Genomic DNA, 20542 nt, shown 5'->3' with positions numbered 1-20542 from the left:
TTGGTGGCAGCACTACAAGTACTAAGCAGGTAATTGAGCTTAGAGGAATTCATGCTGGTACCCTATCTTTTGGATGCTAAGGTTCAGAGTGGGAAATTATACCATGACAGCTGGTGAAAGAGACTCCCGCACATACTACCTTTGGGTTAAGCCACCACTGGAGGGTGTCGAGTACTGGGCAAGTTAGAGTCACAACCCAGTCCAAAATGTCCTAAAGTGACTGATACAACAAGGCTAGCCATGACTGGAGATGCCATAGTCCGAGCCAGGCGTGTTGCACCACATAGGTACAAGTGGCCATGTGTCCTAGAAGTTTCAGGCAATTCCTTCCTGTGGTGGTGGGAAACTGCCTGAGACCTCGTATGATGTCGCTGAGGGACCAAAACCTAGCTTCCAGGAGGCATGCCCTGGCTTGTGTCGAGTCCTGTACTGCCCCTGTGAACTCTATCCTCTGAACCAGGGACAGTGTTGATTTTTCCTCATTCAGAAGGAGGCCCAGTTCGTTGAACATCATTCTTATGCAGTCGACTTGTGCCTCCACTTGAAATCTGAAGAGGCCCTCGATGAGCCAGTCGTCGAGGTGTGGGAATACCAGTACCCAGTGATGAGCTCCCAAAATCCTAATAACCTGTTCCCTACTGGGTCCTCAGCAGCACTTCGGCAGCGCAAGGGGGTCTTTACTCGCTCCGGGTTTTCAGTGGTATTTTGGTGGCGGGTCCTTCACCTACAGAGAGTGAAGACACGCACACACCCCCGCTGCCAAAGACCCGGTAGGGAACCGCACGGTGAGTACAAGCCCCATGTGCCTGTCTCTCCCCCTGCCCCATCCGATCCCAACCCAACCCACATCCTGTCCCAGACTGCCCCCCTCAGAACCCGCAAACCAACCCCCTCCTGCTCCTTGTCCCCTCCCCAACCCCTCCCAAGACCAGGGGTGAAAGTAAATCCAGTGACTTACCGGTATGCTGGGGTCAGCTCTGGCCCCTGGAAGAGGAGTGGCTGAGTGAGTCAGAGCCAGCCTCAGACCACTGTGTAAGGTAAGTGCCCACCCCCCACTGGGGTAGCAGCAGCAGCCCAGTGCTCCGGGGGCTATTTAAAGGGCCCCGAGCTCCCCTGCTTCTACCACCGCAACCCTGTAAATAGCCGCGGGAGCCCTGGGGAAACAGTGGGGCTCCTGCATCTATTTAAAGGACCGGGGCAGCAGAGACAGCTGGAACCCCAGGCCCTTTAAACAGCCGCTGGAGCCCCCTGCTACCCCTGGGCTCCATGGGCTACTTAAAGGGCCTGGGGCTCCCCTGCTTCTACTGCCACGCCCCTTTAAATAGCCACCAGAGCCCACCCCCTACCCAGCTCGCCCCGCTCCCTGTCCCGATTGCCCCAACCCCATCCACCACCACCCAAAAGACCCCCAGAACTCCCACACCTACCCAACTGCCCTGTTCCCCGTCCCCAGAGCTGGGGCTCTGCAAGGGGGGGGAGGGGAGGGGGGGATGGTCCAGGGGAGCCTCCCCAGCTGGCAGCTCAGGCGGGCCAGACAGGATGGTCCCACGGGCCGGACGTGGCCTGCGAACCAGAGTTTGCCCACTCACTGGCCCCTTTAATAACCGGTTCTACGCTGGCTTCTAAATTTAAACAACCGAGGCTTGCGACCCAGTGCAAACCAGCTCCAGATCACCACTGCCTGTACCTGCTGCTTGCGCAGTAACACGGCTATGACTGCCATGCACTTGGTGAACACTTTGAGGTGCCGCAGACAGACCGAATGGGAGGACTGTGAACTGGTAGTGGGTGCTGTTCACTACAAACCTGAGGTATTTTCTGTGGGACAGAGTTATTGCTATGTGGAAATACGCATCCTTCAAGTCAAGGGCAGCACACCAGTTTCCTGGATCCAATGACAGGATGATGTAGGCCAAGGAGACATGCGGAACTTGAACTTCTTCACAAACTTGTTGAGTTCTCACAGGTCTAGGATGGGCCTTAGCTCACCTTTGGCTTTCAGTATTAGGAAATATTGGGAATAGAAGCCCTTGCCCTTCTCCTCCTGAGGAACCCCTTCCACTGCCCCTAGCGAAAGGAGCGAGTGCACCTCCTGTATAAAGAGATGCTTGTGAGAAAGGTCCCTGAGGAGGGATGGGGAAGGAGGGTGGAAGGGCGGGAGGGCACAGAATTGGATGGAGTATCCCCTCTCTACCATGCACAGCACCCAGCTGTCCGAAGTTACACGGGACCATGCACGGTAGAAAGCGGACAGTTGGGACGAAAAGGTAAGGCGATGTAGATCCAGTTCTTGTCCTGGTGCGCCGTCCTTGACCACATCTTCAAAAGGCCAGTTTGGGGCCTGAAGGTGACTTGGATTGGCCAGAGCCTGGCCTGAGGATGTGTGCAGCTTTTTCTGCTGCCCCTATTCCTCCTTCGGGAACCGTCCTGTTGGTTTTTTTGGTAAAACCACTGAGGAGACTGCAGCCTGAAGTGCCTGTGTGTGCGCCCAGGGACCTGAGGGTGGTCCTTGAGTCTTTTAAACTGTGCAGTCTCCTGTCTGTCTGATTTTTCAGAGAAACAGGCCTGCCCTTAAAAGGGTAGGTCTTGGATGGTCTGTTGGACTTCATAAGGAAGCCCGGAGACCTAGAGCCAAGAGGACCTTCTCATGGCCACCCCCATAGCCATGATTCGCACAGTCGCGTCAGCACCATCAAGAGCCGCCTGCAAGGAGGCCCTAGAAATTAGTTTGCCTTCCTCCATAAAGGCATTAAATTCGGCATGGGAGTCTGGTGGTAATAGCTTGGCAAACTTGGCCATCACTCCACAGGTATTAAAGGAGTACCTACTAGTGATGGCCTGCTGGTTTGAAATGCAGAGCTGCAGACTACTGTGGAGTAGACATTTCTCCCGAACAAGTCCACCTTTTTCGCCTCCCAATTTTTGGGGAAGGGTCCCTGAAACCCCTGACAATCCATTTGGTTTGCAGCATCCACCACCAAAGAGTCAGGTGGAGGGTGAGAATAGAGATGCTCATATCCCATTGAGGGGATGTAAGAGTGTCTCTCATTTCTCTTCGGTGTAGGGGGCAAAGAGGCCGGTGTCTGCCAAAGTTTTTGTGGTCTCAATTTCAGTTTTAATGAGTGGCAGCGCCATGAGAGAGGGCCCTGAGGGGATGAGGATGTCCACCATGGAATCATCATCCTCTGCCTGGATCCCCAGGTTCTGGGCCACCCTGCGCAACAACTGTTGCAGGACCCTGCTATCCTCGAAGGCCGGGGCCATTGAAGTGCCCACAACGCCCTCATCTGGGGAGGACAACAACAAGAGCACCGGTACATGGCCTTGGTCACTGCCCTTGGCCCCAAGAGGGTCATGTTGTTGGTTGGGCTGCTGTAACACTGGTGCCTCAGTCACCGAGGTAGGCATCGGTGCTGGAGTGGTCGCTGATACAGAGGACTGAGCGGTAGACAGAGGTATTGGTATCTCCGGTGACAGCTGCTGTGTGGGTGGGAAGGATGCAGACACAACCGACGCCAACTTGGATCTCGATGGCTGGCGCTGACTCTGGGCTTGATGACAAGCCCAAGGAGTCCAAAAGGGCCACTGAGCTGGTGGTTGTTACTGAGGTGGCCATGGCACCGAAGGAGGCTGGCAGTGTTGTCGAGATCTAGATCTCCTGCTGTTGGACCTATCTGACCAATAGGATTCCTCCTCAGACTCCAAGGTCTCAGAAAAGGAAAGCCACAGAGGAGTAGTACTGGGTGGTGCAATGAGCGGTGCCAGGCCTTTGGGGATTGGTGTGGTCCCCCACGTGGGCAGCGGGCACCGGGGAGTGGTGCCACAGAGATGGGGAGTGGCACGACATTACCGTCAGCTTGCCCCAGATGGGATAGGTGGCCGGGTTATCACCAGTGCCATGTCCCTCCTTGGAGAAGGCAGCGCCGTCAGGTGAATAAGGTCCTGTGCCATCTCAAAAGTCTCCGGAGTGGAGGGGAGTTGAATATCCCGGCCATGATGGTCCGGAGAACGCTAGTGGGCCAGTCTTGACTGGACCCCTTGCAAGGCAGGAGTTGATGAGCCCCTGGGAAGTGCCAGACTCAGCGTATGCTGGATGGGCTGAGGCCTCCCTGTCACTGGCTCCTTAGGCTTAGGAGGGGGAGCGCCCTCACTCATGCCTTTTTTTCTTCTGGAGCACTGGGGATGAAGACCAGTGCCTACCACAAGTCTTATGCTCAGTGCCGTGTCAGTGCTGGGAATCCTTAGCCTCCTTCCTTGGCGCCGGAGGAGGCACTCGGCATGGGTTCCGCTCACCCAAGGTCGGACTATGGGTGGAGGGCTGCCTCCATGAGGAGAATTCTGAGTCTCTGCTCACGATCCTTAAAGGTCCCCAGCCGAAACCCTTTGCAAATGCAGCACTTGTCCTTTTCATGACTCTCGCTAAAGCACTTCAAACAAGAAGCGTGCAGATCGCTCTCTGGCATCAATTTACTGCAAACGTCACACGGTTTGAACCCAGGCGACTGAGGCATGCCCCAGTGTTGGGGAACAAAATGAGGGTGGGGAGAAACCCACGCAACAGCAACTTAGAGAAACTACTCACACTACTAAGACTAACTATATACAAATGACAGTAGGACACTGCTAGAGGCGCTTGCAGAAGCAAGAGCGAGGGAAGTTCCAACTAGCCATCACCGGCGATAAGAAGGAACTAAGGAGTGGAGGGTCGGGTTGGCAGGACCCTATATTGGGCACCATGAAGGCGCGACTCCAGGGGGCACCAAAGCCAATCCTACGGACACTGCTAGAGGAAAAATCTTCTGGCTGTTGTGCACGCGGTACGCACACACCTGATTGAAATTGACTTGAACAAGCAGTCGAAGAACAATATTACCATGCTGTTTCCTATGTATGCTCTCACTGACATGCAGATCAAATGTGATCAGTTTACAACTCAAAAGCTAATTTTTCTACTTGCCAGCCCTGAAAACTCCACTTGGGATCTGAACTGGGATCATCCTGCCTGATATACATTGTACACTAGTGACTCGGATTCTGCAAATAGCATTTAGCTAGCAGCGTTGTTTGTGAGTCGAAGTAGAACCCAGCTCACCTCTTCCATCAGTGGGCTGGTTCTGCAGAGTTAACGGGAGGGAGATTTTGTCAGCAAGGTAAGCAGATGTGGCTCAAGCTACGAGCAGGAAAGTTGAGCAAGAAGTGGTCTCTTTTACTGTTAGTGTTCTGGCTAGCATTGAAAGGATGATTTGTTTATATTAAAGGGAGATGCAGGAGTTCATAAAAATGCCTAAGATATAGCAGCTGGCACAGCCAAGTTCAGCTGCTAATTGGCAGGTGTTTGGAACATTGGAAGTCCATGACACAGTTACACTCTGACAGTTATTTCTGCTGCACAGAGATTCGGGCATTCGTTCCAGAAATACCTTCTGTAAAAGCATCTGTCAAATCTGTGAAGCAGAGAGAGAGTCCTCTGGCTTCCAACAACAGGTGTTGGGGGTTAGAAGGATGCTTTTATCACAGCTTAGTATATCCACCTATGGACATAGCTATGAGTTTCTCGCTCTGTTTTCTCTTCATCAGCTGCTTTGGGACAACCTTGCTAGTTGTTTGCAACCACAGCTGTAAGCAACGTCTGTCTGCTTCAGCAATGTGTAGTTATTTCCCCATGGCCCTTCATTAGTTTACACATTCTTTGCCCCCAGATTCGACTACAAGTGAACTGAAAATGGGGATTATTTATTGGGGACCAAATCAGATTGGAGTACCATTGTGCTATGTGCTGTACAGACATAACAGCAAAAGACATTCTGTCCCAAAGGATATACTACCTTAGTTTAAAATTAAATGCACCAGGTGGGAGAGCAAACAAAGGATGTGGAGGAAGAAGGATGAGAAATCGAAAGAAATTTCTTTGCATAGGCTAGCAGTATGAAAAATTTGTAAAAAGAGATCATGGTGGAGTAAAGGGGGTAGTTGATAGGATCATTCAGGGCTTAATTGTGGATGGCCTTAAAGGTAAGGATAAGGGTAGGCAACAGAGAGACTCAAAGTGGATGATGTGTCAGAAAGACTGGCCAGAAGATGTGTGACACTGGCAGACAAGATGCCAAGCTCACACCAAAGCCCCCGTGTCTCAATTGGACATTGACAAATACATACTTGGCATCAGTCTGGCACACCTGTGTGTTAATATCATTAAAATAGGTATTCAAATTATAAGAATGCGATTAGTGTTTAGACTTTACTGAATGCTTGTGAGTTGCTGCAGGCATTAGTTTCACTCAGGGCTAGTCTACACTGGCAGCGCTTTAACGTCCCTTGTGCGGTCACAGAGCAGTGTTGGGAGAGAGCTCTCTCAGCACTCTAAAACAACATCCACCTCAACGAGGGACGTGGCTCCCAGTGCTGGGGCACTGTTTACACTGGTGCTTTACAGCGCTGTGACTTGCTGTGCTCAGGTGAGTGGGTTTTCACACCCTTGAGTGAGAAAATTGCAGCATTGTTAATTGCCAGTGTAGACAAGCCTTTAAACCAGAGGTTCTCAAACTTTTGTACTGGTGACCCCTTTCACATGCCAAGCCTCTTGAGTGTGACACCCCCCTTATAAATTAAAAACACTTTTTTATACATTTAACACCATTATATATGCTGGAGGCAAAGTGGGCTTTGGGGTGGGGGCTGACAGCTCGCGACCCCCCATGTAATAACCTCGCGACCCCCTGAGCGGTCACGACCCCCAGTTTGAGAACCCTTGCCTTAAACTCTTTGTATACCATATTGTAAGGTTGTATTGTGAGCCTCTGTGACTATGTAAGTCACCAGATGGGACAGAGACTAACTAGTGTGAAGTGCAGATCTCCAACAGAAACTGTTACAGCTGGCGCAACAGGAAAGGTCCATCAACAGATTAACATCCCAGAATAGTCTAAGAGGACACTAAGAGGACAAAAGATGTTGTTTGTTCTGCCCTCCTCCCCATGAAGATGACTCATGCAAGTGGATTCCTCCCATCAGCTGAGTTTGCAGCTCACAGCACATGGCAGGCATGGGATAAAAATCCCAAACAGAAGGAACTGATTATCTCTGTGATGCCTGGACTCCTTAAGCACAAGCAAGAGATCCCCAGCTACTTAGCCTGGGTTAGCCCTAAAGGACATGTAAAGCTTGCTGACTATAGAAGCTTCTTAACAACTTTGGAAATTTAAGATAGTAACATATTTGTATATATGTTTACCTGCCTTGACTTTGTAAATAACTCTTATTTCCTTTTCCTACTTAATACATTTTATATAGTTTAATATACGGTTGGCTACAAGCATTGTCTTTGATGCAAGATCTAAGGTGCTACTGACCTGGGGTAAGCGGCTGTTCTTCGGGTCTGTAACCTGTATTTAGTAACCTAAATACTTGGTATAACAGGTCATCTATCACAAAGGTAGGCTCACCTGGGTGGCAAGATGGATCAGAATACCCAAGGGGACTGTCTGTGACTCCATGTTTAGGCTGCTAGTGCCTGAGGAGTTTACACTCGATAACTGGCTGGTGAAATCTGAGGCTGGTACTCACACCCTTGAGTCACTGAAGGCAGTTTTACAAGATGATCTTAGAAGTGTTTTAAAAGGAACTAATGATGCTAAGGTTACAGCACTCAAGAAAGGCAGAGGTTTCAACAATCACAATACAAGATATATAACTGGATTATTATTAGCATGGTGGATAAAGAGGAAGGGCCAAATCTGAAATGTGGTATAGGAAGTGGCAGCAGGATTTAGACACAGCCTAACATTTAGCTCAAAATGCTGCTTGCGTGCTTCTCACTGCCAGACTTCTCCTGCACACTGTCAGATTTTTCTTGCATGTGGTACATGCACTGCCATTGACATTAGTGGGACTTCAGTGTAAAGAACAAGAATGTACAGCAGCTCTCTGCCACATGGATTGGAGAGGAACACTTTGCTCTTAGTTTCACTTCTGTTCTCATTTAGTATTTACAGAATCATAGAAATTAGAAGTAAGGGAGGTGTGGGAAGGTAAGGGTGGGACAAATACTATTAGATCATCATTTGTCCATCCTTTGGGAGCCAAGACAGGACTGTTCTCTACATTCTATCTGCCAGACTACATCTACACTACAGGATAAATTCGAATTAGCTTAAACAGATTTTATAAAACAGATATTATAAAGTCGATTGTGCGCGTCCACACTAGGCACATTAATTCGGTGGTGTGCGTCCATGGTCCGAGGCTAGCGTCGATTTCTGGAGCAGTGCACTGTGGGTAGCTACTGTAAAATAATGAGGCCAATAACATCGATTTGCGTCCACACTAACCCTAATCCGATATAGTAATGTCGATTTTAGCGTTACTCCTCTCGTTTTGTAGGAGTACAGAAATCGATTTAAAGAGCCCTTTAAATCGATATAAACAGCAATGTAGTGTGGACAGGTGCAGCGTTAAATCGATTTAACGCTGTTAAAATCGCTTTAACAGCGTAGCGTAGACCAGGCCCAGTGTTTTTGTCTAAACCAATGTTACCATAAAATCCAGTCAATGGAGCCTCTACAGGTTTGAGTACTACAACTTCTAGATTCTTTCAGAAATCTTTCCCTTTCCCCAACCCACTGTAAACTGTTAAAAATGGGGAAATTAGTTGCTTTCAGTAGGTTCAGAATGAAATGCAAAAATGGATAGGAGAGGGTGTGATGACTGAATCTGTGTCAGATGAATTACTCAAGCTCTGCTTTTCACTTCTGACAGTTCTACACCACGCAAGGCTGATTACTTTAAAACAATTTTTTAAAGTGACTGATAATTGGGAGAGTAACTAGAATCACTCTCCTTGTGCTCACAAGAATGTTGAGTCATACTCCCATAATCCTTTCATACATTTCCCCTCTCTGAAAGCGCGGGCGGCTAATAGACTCTCAACTCAAGCTGTTCAGGCTGGATGACGATATCTTGAAATTAAGATGGGGCCACTATGTTTCTACAAGCAACATGGACCTTTTGTTCTGTTCCTTTACTATTTCTTTTGTGAGAGAGGGTCCTGTTTTCTACCTCATTCACCCATTACCATATTACACTCTCCTTGCACTCTTACGGTAGATTTCTATGAAAGGTCTCTGATTTTATACTGACCCTGTTCACTTTTAATGGGGGCAGAAATGGCTATATTCTATCCCTTCAGTGGGAAGGAACCTGGCAATCCACAGTGAGTCTAGTCCTGGCAGGGTATCTACATTTGGATATAGGCCACCATTGCTCCTTAAATCAACAGATGACCAGCCTTTGCTGTGACTACTACTAGGTTTTCTTTAACTCACTGCCTATGGAGCATTCATTTCAGCCCTTTCCACCTCATTTAAAAGAAAATGTAGCAACACTGTATATTCCACACACCTTTTCTGGTTTAAATGTTGTCAGGAATCTCATAACCTTTATTTTTATTAAATAATACTCATCTGTTTGAATTTTTACCATTTATTTTGTTTTCAGATTACCTGTTTTGTGATTTTTTAAAATGTCTTATGTTTTAACTGCAGCAAAGAGTTCTATGGCATCTTATAGACTAACAAACGTATTGGAGCATGAGATTTTGTGGGTGAATACCCACTTTGTCAGATGCAAGATGTATTCACTCATGAAAGCTCATGCTCTAATACGTTTGTTAGTCTATAAGGTACCACAGAACTCTTTGCCGCTTTTACAGATCCAGACTAACACGGCTACCCCTCTGATATGTTTTAACTGTTTGTACAAAGTCCCAAATACTTGGGCAGGTGAGGGGTGTTATAAATGAAGGCATTACCTGATATAGCATTGTCTTAATTACACTGTAGTCTACCTTTGAATGAGACTTGATTTTGGACCAATTAGCACATATCTATATCTATATCTATATATTTTACAGTGTTTATACACACAATCTGACACTATGGGCAATTTTAGGGTCATCTGTAGAAAAGCCATATTCACCAATTGCAGCAAATGAAATTGATCAAATGTTTGTAATTCCTTAAAGGCAGGCTGAAACACACAGAATTATAGAAGATATTTTAATTACTACATCTATTTATAAAGAACAAGTCACTGAAAGAATCTGTGTTGCATATAAGAAAACAGTCATGACTTAATAGTACTAAAAATATTAAATTAAAAATACTGTTACAAACTCTTATCAACCAAAAATCAAGAAGTAACTTCTTACAGTAACTGACAAATCAGGTTTTTAATTGACAACTTGGTTTATATCAGAGAAACTCCTGCTAGGAAGCAAGAATAAAAAAATTAATTTATTCAGACACAGCATCCACCATCATGAGATACTAAAACAGGAACAGGGATTTCTGGAAGCTATTTTAAAAACACAATCCAACATAATTTATAGATGTTTAACTGTCTAAGATATAAATTAATCCCTACAATTTTCCTTTGAAGAACATGCCTAATAAAAGCTGGCCTCTACCATTTAATAAGGTATACCATTTAATAGTAATGGAAGGTCTTATAGATCATTTATTTTTGTGGAGAAAAGAAAGCAATCCATAGCGAACAAGGCAGATCTGTATTCTTCAGCTGTCTCACACAATTGCTACCCTTTCTCCAGTAAAACAATACCTTTCACTTATAAAGCTGCTATTAGCTGTAACTGAGTGATTACACATTTGCGTGCCATGCAATAAACACAGCCATGTAAAGCAACAGTACAGTGCACAATATGCTAACTACAGCAATTAAAAACTAGCTAACTGAGCATAGAGCTGTTATAAACATACAGCTAAGGGTAGCATAAAATCTCTTTTTTTACCTGTAAAGGGTTGAAAAGCTTAAATAACCTGGTTGGCACGTAGGGATAAAGAGGGACCAGGGTAGGGAAAAAAAAAATCTCCTAAAACCCTGCCTAAAACAAGCATCCAAGAGTACATAAATTTTAAGTAATAGCAAGAAAATGCGTTAGCTTATCTTTTGTTTTAGCTTGTAAATTTTTCCTATGCTAAGAGAAAGGTTTATTCCTATTTTTTGTAACTTTAAAGTTCTGTCTAAAGGGAAATCCTCTGTGTTTTAAATCTTATTACCCTGTAAAATTACCTTCCAGTCTGATTTTACAGAGGTGCTTCTTTTACTTTTTTTCTTTACAATAGAGTTCTGTTTTTAAGAACCTGATTGGTTTTTAGTGTCCTAAAAACCCAAGGGTCTGGTCTGCACTCATCTTGTTTACCTATTTGGTTGGTATATTATGCTCAAGCCTCCACAGGAAATGGGGTAAAGGGACTTGGGAGGATATTTTTGGAAAACAGGAACTCCAAGTGGTCCTTTTCCTAAATTTTTGTCTAACTCACTTGGTGGTGGCAGCGAGACCGTCCAAGAACAAGAAAAAAAATTGTGCCTTGGAAAAGTTTTTAACCTAAGCTGGTAAAAATAAGCTTAGGGAGTCTTTCACACAGGTCCCCACATCTGTACCCCAAAGTTCAGAGTGGGGAGGGAACCCTGACAAGGGCTAATAGAGGCTAAAATGCTCAGATGTGGTTTTATCAAAGTACATAAAATAGACCTTCATGTGCTTCAAGTCACCGTAGACATTAATTCACAACAAGAGCAAACAATAAAAGTTTGTGAGATTCTCTCTGACTGACAAGTTTACTCTCTTTAAGGCAGGTTTACTACCAAACTGGTGTTCCTACAGGAGCTCCAAATGCAACCATGTCTGGGTGCCTAGTTACAACTCCATTATCACTGACATTTTTATAGTGCAGTGATACTCAGACCTCAGTTGTTCAGGAGTCAAATTAGTGATCAACATTGCTTAAAAGAGCCACAGAAGTGTGAATTCATTGTTTCGTTTACTCTAGTACTATTCATATTTAAACAATATTCTGGGAAATATTTAATGCAGTATATATAAAAATAAAATTCTCAAAGCAAATAAGTTAATAACTTATGCAAGTTGACAACTTAATTGGTTAACAACATAAAAGCATCCTGATTGGTTAATAATTAAATCATAGTGTTTTAATGTGTGCTGAAAAGAGCCACAGGAGACATTAAAGAGCCGCTTGCAGCTTGCAAGCCGCAGTCCAAGTATCACTGTTCTAGTGTATAGCCTAGAATAGATCTTATCCGTGTTTCAGAATGAGATTAAAACCCTGACAATCTCCCAGTGCATTTGAGGGGGTGGAGAGCACAGTCCACTAGGTGCATCACTGATCTGATCCAGGATGGCAATTCCTCAAACTAAGAAAATAGCCATGTTTCACCAGAACAGAACTCCCCACCTGCTGTGTTGCTTGCATAGTCTGGGAAAGGTTATGAACAGAGTAGCAGAAAATACGGGTTGTGGCTGCCTGTGAGAAACATGAAAGTATTCAACTACATGGCGAGCTTCTGCTTCTCCTGAGACCACTAGCTTTATAGCAAGCATCAGAAACATTTCCTCTACACAGATTTGAAAGACACACTTTCTCTTCAGTTTTGTTATGGGCCTACCTGTCAGCACTGCTCTAATTGTAAAGGTTGTCTCAGTATTTTTATTAGAAAACCTGGACAAGATTTTCAAAAGCCAACGAGGGGATTTAACCACAGAGCTCTCAGTGAAGGCCTACACAAGCACAACGTCAGTGCGGCTTCACCGATGAAACTGCGCCTCTGTAATATGTCTGGTGAAGAAGCTGTATGCCAATAGGAGGTCGCGCTCCCATCGGCAAACTTACTCCACCTCCGTGAGAGGCAAGGGAGCAAAAAAGAGGAAGACTCTGGTTTCAAATAATCTCTTAAGGATGGTTTTCACTTAAGGGAAGGAAATAGTATCTAGAGGGATGAACTCCTAAGAAACAGAAGATCCTGTTTTCATGCAAATGTCACTGACCAACACCATCACCACACAAACGCAACGAGAAAGGCACAAGAATTTCAAAAAGCACTTACAGGGCTGAGGAGCACAAGTATAATTGACTTTTCTTGACACTTGCACTCCTAAGTTCTCTCAGGCACTTTTGAAATTCTCACCCACAAACTATGAAAAATACCTTTTTGCACACACACACGCGCTATCTATATCTATATGAAGCTCATTAAAGTACCTGTTCCACTAATGTCACTGATAAATTAAGTTAAGTGGTGTAGGGAGTCAGTGGTTTCTGGAGAGAAGTTTAAATCCTGTCTAGGGTTACAGGTAAAAGTTAGCATAGTGGTCTCATTCAGTACCCATTTATCCATATCACAAGGCAACACAGCTGGGACACCGAGCAGTGCTTTGCAAGGCCACAAACCAGAATAGCAAGGGATTTTATAGGAAAAGACCAAGATGTTCAGATATCTGAGAAGAATCATGCACTATGAGTGACTTCAGCTAATTCATTTAGTTCTTTCAGAAGCACCAGTTTCATACTCGATTTTAAAATTTAGAAACAGATGGCACAGAAATGCAATGCCAACTTGGCTTAAGTTTGTCTTACCTGAGCTGGATATTAGGCTCTGTGCTACATCAGTTCAGGCTAAATTGTCCTCTCCCCATCTGACAGAAAATATTTCCAGTTCCAAAATGTTCACCTTCATGACTCTTAGAATTTTCTGTCCTTAGCTGAAACCTCCAAACTATCCAAGCTCTGCTCACTCTCCGTCTCACTCACACACTCCCAAATCAATGCAGCGTCATCTCTCTCCGGTGTCCTCCACACAAGCGTTCACTGCAGAGGAGAAATGCAGCCTCGGAAGCTGTCACTATACAGACTCTCTTCCCTCTCCCAGACTCACTGCAAAGAAAACAAGAGGTCCATCAGCTTTCTGTTTCGTGCACCACGCATAAATTTTTGTCACAAAATCAGGATCTATCTGCAAACAAAAAAAAGTGTTCAACATTCTGTTTATGTGAACACCCAAGTAAACACACTCAAGGCTTGGCTGTACTATAGGGTTACAATGGATGTAATCCTGTAGTGCAAATGCTAAGGGGAAGTTACTTCAGCAACAGGAGGAGTTCTTCTCTCCCGGTAGTAACTCCACCCCCCCCAGAGGTCTGTCTACATTGCAATTAAACACCCGCAGCTAGCTTGTCTCAACTGACTCAGGCTCATGGAATTGTAAAATTGCAGAGCACACATTCGGGCAGGAGCCCAAGCTCTGGGATCCTCTCCATCTTGCGGTGTTCGAGAGCTCAGGCTCTAGCCTGAGCCCGAACGTCCACACTGAAATTTTATAGCCCGGCAGCCTGAGTCAGCTGTCAAGGGCCAGCCACAGATGTTTTATTGCAGTGCAGAACTAGTGATGGTAGCTAAGTTGACCAAAAAAAATGCTGCTGTTGACCTAGGTACGTCTACACTGGAAGGTTAGGTTAGCAAAGCTGCGGCACTCTGCATTGTAGCTATGTTGCCCAGGCATCATGACTACTTCGTACAACATTTCAAGGGTGTAACCCACCAATGAGGAAAGGAAGCATTTAGGGTGGCACAAGGGACGGTAGAAACAGTGGTGCTGAAAATGAGCAAATGAGGATTAAGGCTGAATTGTCATGAACATTTCCTAAGCCGCATTATCTGAGACACTGTAGTGTAGTCTCCCAAAAGAAACGTAGGGCTTGGCTACACTTGAGAGTTACAGCGCTGGTGGTGGCTTTACAGCGCTGTAACTTACTCCTCATCCACACTGGCAAGGCACATACAGCGCTGTATCTCCCTGGCTAAAGCGCTGGCTGTACTCCACCTCAACGAGAGGAATAAAGAGAACAGCACTGCTCTTGCAGAGCTGGGGTGCCAGTGTAAACAGTGATTAATCTTACTACGCTGTAACTGACCTCTGGAACCTTCCCATAATGCTTTTTAAGTTAATATAACACTCTTTGTTTTGTTGTGATGCCTCTCTTTGTTTTGTTATGAACTCGGGGCTCCCGGAGCTGCTTATTTAAAAAACAAACACAGCTACTGCTTGCTCGAGCAGAGGCAGGCAGGGGATGAATGTCCACAGCTAGTGTTTGCCTGAGGAGAGAAGCAGCCCGGAGAGGGGGAGCGGGGGTCCGTTTTGGAGCAGCTGCTTATCTGGTCTGAAGGCTATTTAGGAGTACATAATTTGCATTTAGTGAATGAGAGAGGGGTGGGGGAAGGGGTCGAAACTTTTAAAATGATTGAAGGTTGGTGCTGTGTATCTTCAAGTCCTTAGAACTTGCAAGGCAGGGAGCTGACACAGTGTCAGCTCCAAAAATCCACTCTCTCTGTCTCCCCCCACGCTCCCTGTCACACTCCACCCCACCCCCCTCTTTTGAAAAGCACGTTGCAGCCACTTGAACGCTGGGATAGCTGCCCATAATGCAGCACTCCCAACACCATTCCAATGCTGCAAATGTGGCCACACTGCAGCACTGAACTGACCAAGAGGAACGGATTACATGCCTCACTAGGTCTTTTCCATTTCCAGTGTTTGCTTCTTTGTGGATGCACAGGACCTAGATATGTTTGTGCATCTAAACAGCTGTTAAAGCCAGTGGGCAGTGATGCAATTGCTCAGCCAGAAATTTCACAAAGCTGGGGGCAAACAATTGATCACACGTTTAGATCTTAGGGGCAACAAACACAAACAATTTAAAACAGTCATGACCTCATTTTGCTCAGTTTGGTTTTGTTTTATTCATAACATATTCAATGGCCATTTTTGAGCCTCTCAGTTTTCAAATTTTGCTATTCTCCCTTCTGGTTTGAGATGCCAGTCATGTCCTGATTTCAGTGCTGCTGCATAGAAAAAAATGCCCAACACTGCTTTATAGTAAAGGAGAGATTGGTTTGTTGAATTGCATTTTGTTTAGGATTAGGATAGAAGTTTGTGATCTGATCAGACATTCTCGGTGAACTAAAATGCAGTCAATGTGCCTACAGCCACATGATGTCATTTGTCTGTAATTTACTTATGCAGCGAAGCTCAGTTCAAACACAACATCTTGTTTTCACTGGGGTCCTGTGTTTTACCTCATTTTCTAACTTGGTTGACTGATTTACAAGGTCAAGTGGATTCATTCACCTGGAGGTCTCAAAGCGTGTTAACCCGTGGAGACCGTAGGCACGTACTATACAATGTCACCCTCGGCTTTCCTGCATGAGAACACAAGACCCTCCAAAGCCCTTTGCTGCTCTAATTCATTATCCCACACTGTTGACGAGTCAACAGTGCTAATGGAAAAACTGAACTGATTTCCCAGCACAAGCAGCTGCTACCAGCTATATTTTAGATGGAATAATCTTGGCCATTTGCTGACAAACACAATGAAGCTCAATAGTACACAGGGATTGTCTGTCATCCAAACATTACAGGAAACTGTTAGTCCTTCATCCTGCAATATTTTCTCAAGACATCAAAAAAAGAGTTATGACAGCTGTTAGACTGCAACCTGTGATATGCACAGTGCAACCATCTTTGAAGGCTGCTTAGAACTTTCCAGCTGAGAATCTCTAAAGTATTTTCCAATCGCTAACTAGGCTTTAAAAGTGATTTTTTTGGGGGGGGAGGGGAGGAGGAGGAGGAGAGTACATTGAATTAACCCGTGGAGTCCTGCGGAGTAGAATGCAGTACCTTCACTTGACTTGGATTTTGTAAAACGACTACTGCAGCTAATTGTTTCTCAGGGCAGCTCAAGACATTTCTTCCATTAGAAAAAAAATACTCTCAGCGGTGACAGAGGGCTGGTCTACACTACGAGGGGAAATCGATCTTAGATATGCAACTTCAGCTACGTGAATAACATAGCTGAAGTCGAATATCTAAGATCGGATTACTCACCCGTCCACATGGCGCGGGATCGATGTTCGCGGCTCCCCCTGTCGATTCCGCAACTCCGTTGGGGTTGGTGGAGTTCCGGAATCGATATAAGCACGCTCAGGGATCGATATATCGCGTCTAGATGAGACGCGATATACCGATTCCCGAGCAATTGATTTTAACCCGCCGATACAGCGGGTAGTCTAGACGTAGCCAGAGACAGCAGCAGAAGGAGGGGGCTTGGAAAGGGGAATAACTTTAATAGTTCCTAGAAAATTTACAGTTTTGTAGTTCTTACCTCAAATAATTCAGAAAAAGAAAAGGCTGTTTTTGCAGGCATAAAACTGCCAGTGTGTCACAGGGTGTGAAGTTTCTACATGAAATTGACAAGCCACCTCAAGGGGAAAAAAGTAAGATTCTGCCTAGGAGGGGATTTAAAGTCCACTTTCAGTATTTAAAGGCTGTATTAATGGTGTGACTCCACTTTTGATCTCATTCATAAGTACTTGTGAACACACTTCAAAGCATTTAAAACCCCAACATTCAAAAGTCTCTTTGTGATACCTCCCCCTTTCATGTCTCTTCAACCACAGCTAGAGCCCGAGATGCAATGACCAAAATAAAGTCTAGAACAGTTTATACATTCCTCCTCAGAGATGGTTGCATTTATTTGTGAGTAGTCCTTTATGTTTTTTATACCTGTCTACACTCACTCACAGTGAGCATAGAAAGCACTTTGGAAAATTTTAATCACAACAATCATCTTTTTCTGTAAGATGGCAATCATAACAGTAGGTGAGAACCTACAACCAATAAGCTATCAGGAAACAAATTTCTAATCTGCCTCCCTCTCAAACATTTCCCATGCTTATAATTCACTCCCATTTTCCATTGCACGGGGGAGAGAGAAGGAGGAGGAGAAGGAAGAAGAACTTTGCCATGTGCAGTTGATCATCATCAGATTCAGGCCATCTCAAAACGAGGATTGCGGAAGAGGGACGGAAGAAAAATACAATTAAAAAATGATGAGGTTCATGCAGAGAACACCCAGTAGCAGCCTCCTCTTGTTTATAACATGGAGGCTCCAGCTTGAGTGCCTCTGCTGATCTTAGCTGAGGTAGCATAGCACAGGGAAAGAGATGGCTTTAAATAAAAGCTAGACTCTTCAAGTAGAACTGCTAGTTTCTTGTTGAGACTCCAACAATTCTGCTGCAGCTTCTATTTTTAGACCTTGTGGAGAATAAACAAATACCCAAAAAAACATTGTTTTGTCTTTTGCCTGGAGTTTCAGATATGTACCCTCATTATAGAAAATGATTTCTACTTGACCCCATTAAAATATAAGAATCAGACTGGAAAAAGCAGAACACAACAAGTTTTGGGGAAACACTAAAGAGACTAATTATTTTCCTCTGATGTCTGGAAAAAAAACAAAAAACCCAGTGAAACCAAAAAGAATTCCCCTCTCCCCATGCACCCCCTTTTTCGGAATGAAAAATGCATATTGTACTTGAGTGGGAAGGAACTGTAAAAATATGGCCTTTAGAAGTCAGATTCTTCTTGCTTAAGACAGGATGAGAAGTAAATCAAAATTTCTCTAATTGCAAACTTAAGCCAGCTATAATATTGTCCATTCTTCATTAGGTACTAGACCACGTGCCCGAGGAATGCAAACACATCAGACAAATACAAAGTACGACTGGCAACTGATTTACTAGAACATCTACCAAGCGTTTTAAGTGTCTGTTATATAAACAAGCAAAGTGAATTAGACATAACTGCTTCACGTGTTCAGTGCCAATCGCAAATTTGTAAGCATCAAGTCATAACCTACACGGGCCTTTTGTCTGCCAGCTCAGACACACCCAACTATTTCATCTCATCTAACACAGGGGAATAATGAGAGGCAAGTAAATTGGCAGAGTCTCTGCCAAAAACACCACACACTTCCCAGAATGCATTCCTCCCCTAGATCTACTTCTCCACGCTCTTCAGTCCACACCAAATGGGTCATATTACTTCCCCTAAAATCCCAACTCATGTCATTTGCATGTGACTGCACAGAGCAGCACCTAGTAACTTAGAAACTTCCACTGTAGTTCCTTTTCCTACACATTTCACCTACTTTTTGCCTCCATAACTGAACACACAATTAGATATAGCTGGCTTCAGCCACTTACAGGCTGCTCAACTAGAACAAATCACTAAATGATGTGACAGCCATCATCTGGTTAATACCTGTGATTAAAATTGGGCCCTCCAGAATTAAAAGTGTGAATCTACACAGCTTGCATTAAACAGCCAGGCTCTCTGGTTGAGCCCTGTAACAGACTGTCATCCTCTGTGGATCAGGCTACTAAAGGGGACAGTTACACACTGAAGAAGGTGGTACAGGCATTCCCAAGATACCCAACTCCTGCAGCAATCGCTCCAACGGGGGTCAATTAGATGCGATAAACTGACTGCCAAGTGCTCCCCTGTCGACTCTGGTACTCCACCAGGGGGAGAGGCACAGGCAGAGTCAACGGGAGAGCATCAGCCGTCAACTTACCACAGTGAAGACACCACGGTAAGTAGATCTAAGTACACTGACTTCAGCTACATGAAGCTGCATAACTTAGATCGATTTCCCCCTTCCCCCACTAGTGTAGACCAGGCCTCAGATACTCTGTTTCTTGTGGTTAAGTAGGGGACATCCAGCAGCTGGAAAGAAGAGCCCACCAGAAAAAAAATGTAATATGTACCCAAAACATGCCATCTCCTATACTCGAGAGGACTTTCACTACAGAAAGCACGAATAAATTAATGTCACCAGAATCTTGAGCCCCCTTTACAACCACTGGGTCTATTTACCTTTACAAAGGAGGCCTATAAGAGGGGACATGATACAAGTATATAAAATAATTAGTGGTACAGACAAAGTAGATTGGGAGCATCGATTTCCCTGATCTCAGAATACAAGAAATTGGCTAACAGTCAATGAGAAGTTCAAAAACTGGTAAGAGGAAATAGTTTAATCACACCTAGGCCTGGTCCACACTACAGCGTTAAATCGATTTAAACAGCATTAAATCGATTTAACGCTGTACCCATCCACACTACAAGGCACTTAAAATCGATTTTAAGGGGTCTTAAAATTGATTTCTGTACTCCTGCTCAACGAGAGGAGTAACCCTAAAATCGATATTACTATATCGATTTAGGGTTAGTGTGGACGGAAATCGAAGTTATTGGTCCCATTCTTTTACTGAGCTACCCAGAGTGCACCGCTCCGGAAATCGATGGTAGCCTGGGACCATGGACGCACACCACCGAAGTAATGTGCCCTAGTGTGGACGCATAAAATCGATTTTATAAAACCTGTTTTATAAAATCGATTTTATTAATTTCGATTTTACTCTGTAGTGTGGACGTGGCCCTAGTGTGAAAACGTGTCAAACTTGTTGCCATGGGATATTATGGAGCCCAAGAATTTAGTAAGGTTCAAAAAAGGATGAGATTTTTAGATGGATATCAAGAATTTAGAGTTATAATTAATGACAACAGATGCTTTGGGAGGGCTATTAAACTTTGTGCTTCAGAGTTTAAGCCACTCTGCCTAACAGAGATCAGAAAGAGATCAGTGAGAGGTGCAGATCAGTCCACAGGTACTTACTGCCGGATTTACACACCATCTTTTGTGGCATGTGGTTTTGCCCACAGTCAGCAACAGAGCACTGGACTACATGGACCACTGCTCTGATCCAGTCTGAAATTATATTCTTATGAAAATATATATTTTAAATGAACTTTTCCCCTAAAAGCCATCCTC

The 20542-nt window shown here is 44.8% G+C and overlaps 1 protein-coding gene across 4 annotated transcripts in view; it reads right to left on the bottom strand.

Moving 5' to 3' along the window:
• The window catches only part of LOC127051024 (USP6 N-terminal-like protein), a 208759-nt gene that overhangs the window by 96599 nt on the left and 91618 nt on the right, over window positions 1-20542 (bottom strand). For all 4 annotated transcript variants that reach the window (XM_050952814.1, XM_050952815.1, XM_050952816.1 and 1 more), the window contains exon 2: window positions 13449-13745. The gene's annotated coding sequence lies outside the window, so the exon portion shown is untranslated. The remainder of the gene's footprint in view (window positions 1-13448; window positions 13746-20542) is intronic.

The sequence above is a fragment of the Gopherus flavomarginatus genome, chromosome 5 (assembly GCF_025201925.1).
Source record: "Gopherus flavomarginatus isolate rGopFla2 chromosome 5, rGopFla2.mat.asm, whole genome shotgun sequence".
In the NCBI taxonomy this organism is placed as follows: Eukaryota; Metazoa; Chordata; order Testudines; family Testudinidae; genus Gopherus; species Gopherus flavomarginatus.
Note: the sequence above shows the minus strand (reverse complement) of the source record. Positions and strands in the feature narration are given on the sequence as shown.